This window comes from Symphalangus syndactylus, chromosome 14 (assembly GCF_028878055.3).
Source record: "Symphalangus syndactylus isolate Jambi chromosome 14, NHGRI_mSymSyn1-v2.1_pri, whole genome shotgun sequence".
In the NCBI taxonomy this organism is placed as follows: domain Eukaryota; kingdom Metazoa; phylum Chordata; class Mammalia; order Primates; family Hylobatidae; genus Symphalangus; species Symphalangus syndactylus.
In genome coordinates, this window is record NC_072436.2 from 97,947,949 (window position 1) to 97,957,053 (window position 9,105).

A 9,105-nucleotide genomic window follows, 5' to 3' on the forward strand; every position below is an offset into this window, starting at 1 on the left:
GAGGGTCCTGAACACATGTGGGGTCACTGGTGTGGCTTGACCCTGGACTACCCCTCTCCCACTCACCACCCAACTCCACCAGAGCCTTCTAGAGGAAGCATTCTCCCCACTGGCGGCGTGGTGGGGCCGGGGCCTCCACAGGGGCTGTTGTAATCATCCAGGTGGGAAATGACAGAGAGGTGGTGAGAGGCAGGTGGGCTCTGGAAGAAGTTGGAATCCTGCTGACAAGATGCTCCAGTGGATTGGATGTGGGTCTGAAAAACTCCAGGAGGGCTCTCCAAGGTTTTGGCCTGAGTGAATGAAGGGATGGGGTTGCCACTGACTGAGGAAGAGAATGTATTCTATTGTATATTTAATTAATTACTTTGATGTGAAAAGTCCAAATAACAACTATGTCTGGAACTGAGCAGGGCATCTGTGGGACCACCGCCCACAGGCACCCAGGGCTTATGGCACCACCCACCCCAGTCCTAGGAGGCCCCAGAGGCCCTGGTGGAGAAAGAAGGAGGCTCACCCTCTTGCTGTGGTGTGTGTGGGGGGCAGTGTGAAAAGGTTTGGCCCACCCAAGTCCCCTGGGCTGGCAGGAGAACTGGGGCCGGGCAGGGGGTGGTGTTGGAACAGGAAGGGTGGTGTGTGAGCCTCTGTCAGCACAGACCCACCGTGGTCCACAGAGGCTCTTTCTCCTCAGACCCGGTGTGCTGTTACCAGAGCCTTCTAGAGGAAGTGTTCTCCGAGCTGAGGGCGGCTCTTTGATTCTCCAGGCCACAAACCCCCGCAGGCCCGGCCTGGCCAGAGGCGTGCCTGTGCATCCCAGCAAGTGAGCGCCCGGGGAGTCTCGGCCAGAGAGGCTGTGAGGGTGGCTTTGTGAGGATGGCTTTGTGTGGCTGCACATTGCCCTTGGCCAAGCACCGCTGCCAGGAGAGGCAGCTCGGCTGCCAAACCTCCTGAACCCAAGTTACCTGAGCAAGCAGCCCTATCCCCTTGCCTGCTTCTCACTGCCTTGCCTGCCTTGGGCCTGCCTGATCCAGGGGGTCACATGCCTTGTTCCCCATCGGTGGAGACCAGGGACAAGAAGACAGCTCTGTGGGAAGAGCCAGGAGGACCATTTGGGAAAATACAGGTTCCAGGTGTCTCTCCAGACCTCGAGAGGTGGTGTCTCCTGGGGAGAGGCCCTGAAGAGATCTGGGGAGATTCGGATCTGATGAGATTCAGGGAGCCCTGGCCTCTCCATACTTGAGGAGATGGGACACACAGGACAGGCTGCAGGCTGGTGAGGAGGTGTGTTCTGCTTCTCTGAGGACAAGAGAATACTGGATCCTTGAGGGCTCTCAAGGGGCATTTGCAGGGTCTGAGCCTAAATCAAGGCATCAGGTCCCAGAGAGGGGGAGGGTGCATGTGCTCAGACAACCAGAGGTCCCGCAGAGGCCACCAGAGCCCCCAAGGGGGGTCAGAGAGAGTCCACTTCCCGCCAGAGGTGCAATGTGGCCACATCACTGGGCACCTAGTCCTTCTTTCTGCCAGCTTCAGCCATATGATGAGGACCCAACGCCTAAAGCTTCCTGAGCTGGAGGCGGGGAGGCAGGACTGGTGAGATTGGAGCTGGAGTGGAGTGGGCCTGAGCTGGGGAGAGTGGGGTTCCTGTGGCCCCTGCAGGGTGAATGCCTGAGCTGGTTGCTCTGGATGTGTGACCTGCTCCTCCCTCCTGTAAACTCTTCACCCCGATCTGGAGAAGGTGATCCCCAAGGGCTAGGACCCACCCGCCCAGAAATACACTAAATAAGTAAATGTGCTCTGTTCAGATTTTATCTAATCAGGATTCCAGAGCACAAGACAAATGGCCTCACGTCCGGCTAGGAGGTGTAATTCATTCTCCTGGGTGAGTCCAAAGCCTGGGGCAGAGTGGGGAGAGGAGGAGCGGGGTGATTTAGGGTAGTGGAACGTGCACTAAGGGTCTGGGAGGCCCCGAAACTTGGATTGCAGGGCCCAGCGCCAAGACCTCCAGAACAACCCAGCCTTCCTCGGGATCTGCCCAGGGATGGAAACAAACCCTAGTGGCCTTTCTTTCAGGGAGTCTATTTCTGGGACTTATTCTAGGGAATATACATAGGTGGTCATTCAAAGATTTAGCCAAGAAGTTGTCCTTCACTGTGACTTCTAAGCCTGAAAAAACAGAAGCAACCTAAATGTCCAAAAATAGGGCATGGGTTAAATACACTGTGAAACATACAGAAAATAAAACACAATTGAGCCTTTAAAAATGATGTAGAAGAATATCTAATGACATAGAAATAAGCAGATAGCATAATGAACAGAATAATACAAAGCTGAGATGTATATAAAATAATCTGATTTTTAAAGCATTGGTTGGGCTGGGCGCAGTGGCTCATGCCTGTAATCCCAGTACTTTGGGAGGCCAAGGCAGGCAGATCACCCGAGGTTGGGAGTTCGAGACCAGCCTGATCAATATGGAGAAACCCCATGTCTACTAAAAAATACAAAATTAGCCAGGTGTGGTGGCACATGCCTGTAATCCCAGCTACTCGGGAGGCTGAGGCAGGATAATTGCTTGAACCCAGGAGGCGGAGGTTGCAGTGAGCCGAGATTGTACCATTGCACTCCATCCTGGGCAAGAGTGAAACTCCGTCTCAAAAAAAAAAAAAAAAGCATTGATTTATGAAAAACAATGGAAGGATATACAATAAAACATCGACGAGTGGTGAGCTAAGGGGTAATTTTAGATTGCTTCTTTTTCTTTGTTTTGATTTTGATTTTGCTTATTTGAATTTTTAATTTTTTTAGCATAATTATGCACTTACACAATAGACAAATATAAGGAGAGCTATTATTTTACAAACCAGAATCTCCAAGATTTAGCTCAGGAAGAATTCCTGGGTAGGAGAGACAGCTGGCTCAGTCAGCCCTCACTCCACCTCCCTCTGTGCACTCTCCTCTTTGGGTCAGTTTTCTTCATTCCCACGGCTTCTTTCTGGCTGGACCCCAGGGATGCCACCAGTTTTTTAATTCTGTGGACCAAACATAGCTAGAAACCCACCCTTGGTTGTTGTTTGAGACGGAGTCTCGCCCTGTCACCCAGGCTGGAGTACAGTGGCGTGGTCTCGGCTCGCTGCAATCTCCACCTCCCAGGTTCAAACAATTCTCATGCTTCAGCCTCCCGAGGAGCTGGGATTACAGGTATGTGCCACCACACCAGGCTAATTTTTTGTATTTTTACTGGGTTGGCCAGGCTGGTCTTGAACTCCTGGCTTCAAGTGACCTGCCCACCTCGGCTTCCCAAAGTGCTGGGATTACAGGCGTGACCCACCACACCCGGCCGAAACCCAGTCTCTCGCTTCTTTTAACAAGCACAGCTAAGAAACCTGGGAAGATCAGACCAGATGGCACTAATAAGGGCACTGAAGGGAAGGCAACAGGACGTAAACATGGTGTCCAGAAGAACTGTAAACCCAATCCAGCTTCCCGAGGCAGGGGTGTCCAGTTCTACCTTAACCAGCTACCCTCTGGAGGCTCCCAGCTCCTGTCCAACCTATGTGGAGGTTTATGAGGCGACAAAGGCCCCACCAAGTCCTTTGTCCCATGGTAATTTTTATCACCTTCTTTTCAGGTTCACTTTCTATTTTGAAGACCCGCTTCTTCCTCAGGTACCTGATCTTGAAAATGACCTCCCCTTTCAGGTAGGACCCACCATGACATACGGAGAGTGCTCTAGCCCTTGGTCCACGCTCCCGAAAAAAAAAATCCCAGCACGCCCCCAAGCCACAACGCTCATTTCAGAGGACTGGCACCTCACACGCATAAAAGGTCTCTCAGAACCCAAGAAGCTCCCAGGCTCCAAGAGCAGATACATTGGCTTGGCAGCCCCAAGCTTTTCTTCACACCACTCCACCTGCCCCAGTGAAAAACAGACAAGTAATCGATGAATTATTTCCCCATTAAAATAAACTAATAGCATTAAAAATTGTAATCTAAATATAGGCTAATTGTAAAAAATATGGAAAATCTGGAAAAGTATAAGAAATAAAATGAAAATAGTCCATAATACTCACACTAAATGGAGATAACCATTATTAGTATACACATACACATTTAAATGAAACTGAGGTAATACCATGTGCATACACACATATTATATATAAAATCCTGATCTTTTTCCGTATAAATTACATCATAAGAATTTTCTTGGGTCATTAAAATATTCTTTGAAAATACGATGTAAAATGGCTGCACAGTATCCTATTGTATGGTACACTGGTTACTAAGCCAATTTCCTAGTGTTAGGCATGTGAACTGTTTCCAAATTGTTCATTATTTTAAATAATAATTTAATAAACATTCTTACACATACATCTTTGCATACATCTCTGATTATTTCTTTCTTTCTTTTTTTTTTTTGAGATGGAGTTTCGCTCTTGTTGCCCAGGCTAGAATGCAATGGCATGATCTCGGCTCACCACAACCTCTGCCTCCTGGGTTCAAGTGATTCTCGTGCCTCAGCCTCTCAAGTAGCTGGGATTACAGGCATGTGCCACCACACCCAGCTAATTTTGTATTTTTGGTAGAGACAGGGTTTCTCCATGTTGGTCAGGGTGGTCTTGAACTCCCGACCTCAGGTGATCTGCCCACTTCAGCCTCCCAAAGTGCTGGGATTACAGGCGTGAGCCACCGTGCCCAGCCTCTGATTATTTCTTTAGGATAAAGTCCTAGAAGAGGGATTATGAAGTAAAAGGATGTGAATCCCTGCAAAGTTCTTGGTGCCTGGGAGTAATGTGTTTTTGATAAATTGTGTTACCATAGTCCCCTCTTATCTTCGGGGGACATGGCCCAAGCCCCACAGTGGGTGTCTGAAATTGTAGTTAGTATCGAACCCTATATACACTATGTTTTTTCCTATACATACATACCTATGATCAAGTTTAATTTATAAATTAGGCACAGTAAAAGATTAACAACAATAATAACATAGGTCAATTATAACAATATGCTGCAAGAAAAGTAATGTGAGTATGGTCTTTCTCCGTGTGTCTCAAAATGTTATATTGTAGATCCTAGCTACCTGAGCTAAGATCTGAGATCTAAAATCTTGATTTTTTTTGCCACATAAATTATATCATAAGAATTTTCCTGGGTCATTAAAATAGTCTTTGAAAATACAATTTTATTTGATTTATTTATGTATATTTTTTGAGACAGCGTCTCTCACTTTGTCACCCAGGCTGGAGTGCAGCAGTGCAATCACTGCAACCTCAACCTCCCAGAGTCAAGTGATCCTCCAGCCTCAGCCCCACAAGTAGCTGGGACCACAGGTGTGCACCACCATGAATGGCTAATTTTTGTGTTTTCTGTAGAGACGGGGGTTTCTCCATGTAGCCCATGCTGCTCTTGAACTCCTGAGTTCCAGCGATCTGCCCACCTCGATCTCCCAAATTGCTGGGATTGCAGGTGTGAGCCACAGTGCCCAGCCTGAAAATACAATTTTTAATGGCTGCATAGTATCTCATTGTTTGGCACAATATACACTTTTTTTCTTTCCTTCTTAAGTCAAGAACTTCCACCTTTTCACTTAAAGGAAGCACTTCGTGTCTTCTCTTTGGCATATCCAAATTTCCAGCATTACTACTCTTGTGCTTTGGGGCCATTACAAGGTAAAATAAGGATTACTTGAACACGAGCACCATGATACCTTGACAGATGGCCCCTAAGGGACACGCAGGTGGGTGGCAGCCACAGCATGGATACGCTGGAGAGAGGAATGATTCATGTCCCAGGTGGGACAGCAGGGGATGGCCTGTTGGAGTAGGAGTCAGGAGGCCAGTGTGGCCGGAACGGAAACTTGACATCTATTCTTACGATTCTTTAAGGGAAGTGAACCCCACTGTGACAGCCTGGCCTAGGCCAGAAGGCAGGAGAATGGCAGAGGGCAGCTTCCACAGCTCCAACATCTGCTCAGGTGTTTATGGCAGTGAGGAGGGAGAGTATGTCCCAGAGCTGGGTTCCACTGTGCCGGGGGCTGAGAGTCCAGGGCTGACTAGGTCATGACTCTGTTTCTAAGTTTATTTTATAAATTAGGCACAGTAAGAGATGAATAACAACAATAATAAAATAGATCAATTATAACTATATGCTGCAATGAAAGTTACGTGAGTATAGTTTTTCTCTCTATGTCTCAAAATATTGTAGATCCTAGCTTTTAAGTTCAATTTATAAATTAGGCACACAATCCCATGGGGTCGACGGACGGACACTGTTAACAAGCATATGGCATGACAGACAGGGGAGGCTTCCTGGAGGATGTGACATTTGAGTGGGGCATTGAGGGATGAACAGGTGAACTGGATTTCAACAGGCAGGGAATATATTAATACCTGTTTGCTGAGGAGAGCATAAGGGACCCATGGTTATTAGGGTGTGGACCCACGGCCTTGATCTGGGATTATCACTGGGAAGTAGAGAAAGCAGAGAGTGAGAAGAGGGTTCAGAAGAGGACCCTGGGCCACACGGCCATGTTGAAGGTGGGGTAAGAGGTGGGGCTGGAAAGTGCTGGAAGGGGGCTAAGGAGGAGCATCAAGGCATGAGGAACACCAATGGAGTTGGCTGTCACAAGATTTAAGAACAAGCAACGGAGAAAATATCACATATTGATGGGAGGCCAAGAGAGACAGGCTCCGAGGAGGGCCCAGGGCTGGCAAGCATTTGGTCCCAGGAGACCCCGGCAGGGGCCGGGCTGGTAAAGTGGACAGGATAGAGGTCAGGGACATTTGGTTCCTGTGGCTGTCATGGTAACAAGCCACTTCAAACTGAGGGGCTTAAACAGCACACATTATTCTCTTACAATTCTGGAGGCCAGAAGCCCAAAATCAGTCTCGCTGGGCTAATGTCAAGGTGTCAGTTGGGCTGGTTCCTTCTGGAGGCTCCAGGAGAGAATCTGTTTTCTTGCCTTTTCTGGCTCAATTTCTCGGCTTGTGGCTCCTTCCTCCATCTTCAAAGAGCATCATTCCAATCTGCTCCTCCATCAGGTCACCTTCTGCCTGACTCCTACATCCCTTTCAGAAGGACCCTTGTGATTCCATGAGGTCCACCCAGATCACCCAGAATAATGTCCCCGTCTCAAGAGGCTTAATCTAATCACAGGTGAAAGCCCTATACGAGGTGTCATGGACAGATTCTGGGCCTAAAGACATGAACATCTGTGGGGGCATCATTCAGACTTCCACAGGTGACAAGGGCCCCATGGTGGGAGGGGAGAAGAGGAGGAAACGGGAGAGTGAGGATTCACCAGGAGACTTGCCGGAGAAAGGAGACAGGGATTGGACCGGCTCAGCCAGTGGAAGACCGTCCTGCCTGGAGGGAAGTGGCTTTTAGGAGTTTTCCCCTGAGCCTGTTGTGTCTCCTTCCCTCCTTTCTCCCCCAAATCCAACTAGAAAACTAGAAACATAATCTGTTGTGTTGACTCCATAGGTCTTGCTTCCCCTCAACCCAGATACCCACTCGCCCAAGGGTCTTCCAAGTTGGCTGAGTTAGAACCTGCATTTTTTAACCACAAGGAAAAGAAGCCCAGAGCTACCAAGAATAATATTTTATTGACTTGGAATGAGTTTTGGAATCTGTATTTTTAACAAGCTGCCCAGGTGATTTTGATGATCAGACAGTTTGAGGTGGTTTTTTTTTTTCCTTTCCTCTTTCTCTTCCCCTCTGTAAACTGTTTTTCAACTTTGTTTTTCAGTGAAAACCATTTCCTCCTCATCGTGGCGCAGATCCAGAGGCTGCGCCCATCTCTCCCACGTCAACAGTCCTGTGTCCTTGGCGAAGGACGGTTCTCTCATTCAGTGCCTTTCCTCTCTTCCTGGGCCAAATCCCTGCTTTGCGTCTCCCTGCAGCTCATAAAAAGCTGAATTACCTGAGGCAGGGAAAGCCCCACCCACTGTCATTCTCAGGGAGGAGTGGAGTCTGCAGAGGCTGCAATGCACAGCTTCCCTTTCCCCCTCCACCCGTGTTTTCCCAGAGCAGCTCTGTTCCAGGCCCGGGGCTGTCCCTGGGCCGAGGCGGAATCCAGCCCTGACCACCTCCCAAAGCCAACAGCCCTGAGTGAGCGTGCAGAGAAGCAAGAGCTGTTCCTGATGCAGAGCAAAGACATCTCCCAGTCAAGGGGGATGAACTGATTTGGGACAAAAGGCAGTTGTGGGCTGAGGAAGGCAGGATCTGGGGGAGCCCTGTGCTGAGTGGAGGTGGGTGGCTGTATTTCCTTGGCTCGCAGAGGCCTCTTGTCTGGTGGGATCAGCTCCTCCAGCCAGTTGCCACCTGGTCCAGCTTTGGGAAATGTGGAGAATGACTTTCACAGTGATTTCCACTGGGCCATGGCATTGAAACAGCTGCAGGAGGGGACACAGCTGGTGCCACCCCCACTCCATCCATTAGAGCTGCTGTGAAGGAATGCCACCCTCCCCATGGGGAGTGAGGGGGCCCTACTTGCTGTGGTTGGTTCCAGGGACCATGGGAAGAGGCGAACCCCTATTTTCAAGGGCACAAGTTGGCTTTTATTAAAATAAAATGTCATCATCACTTATTCCAGTGGCTCCCAAACTTGACTAAACATCAGGATCACCCAGGATGTTTGTTAAAAAATAAAGATTATGGCCGGGTGCAGTGGCTCATGCCTGTAATCCTAGCACTTTGGGAGGCCCAGGCGAGCAGATCACTTGAGGTCAGGAATTCGAGACCAGCCTGGCCCGCATGGCGAAATGCTGTCTCTACTAAAAATACAAAAATTAGCTAGGTGTAGTGGTGCATACCTGTAACCCCAGCTACTCGGAGGCAGAGGCAGGAGAATTGCTTGAACTTGGGAGGCAAAGGTGGCAGTGAGTCGAGATAGCACCACTGCACTGCAATCCAGCCTGGGCGACAGTGCGAGACTCTTGTCTCAAAAAAAAAAAAAATTAATAAAAATAAAGAGTTTTGGAACTCATCCTAGATGGAATCAATCAGAATCTCTTTGGGTAGGCTTGGGCTGGAATCAATGTGAATCTGTCTAATCAGATTGCTTTCCTGATTCCAGAAGGTTGAGCCCATAGAATAGGAGTGAGAAGACGGAAG

At 48.8% G+C, this 9,105-nt stretch overlaps 1 long non-coding RNA gene across 1 annotated transcript; it reads left to right on the forward strand.

Moving 5' to 3' along the window:
- Positions 1-841: 841 nt before the first annotated feature.
- Positions 842-8,648, forward strand: LOC129462492 (uncharacterized). The gene is made up of 4 exons (XR_008650863.1): positions 842-1,278; positions 3,623-3,692; positions 7,474-7,643; positions 7,739-8,648. It is a non-coding gene; the product is annotated as an uncharacterized lncRNA (long non-coding RNA).
- Positions 8,649-9,105: the final 457 nt, after the last annotated feature.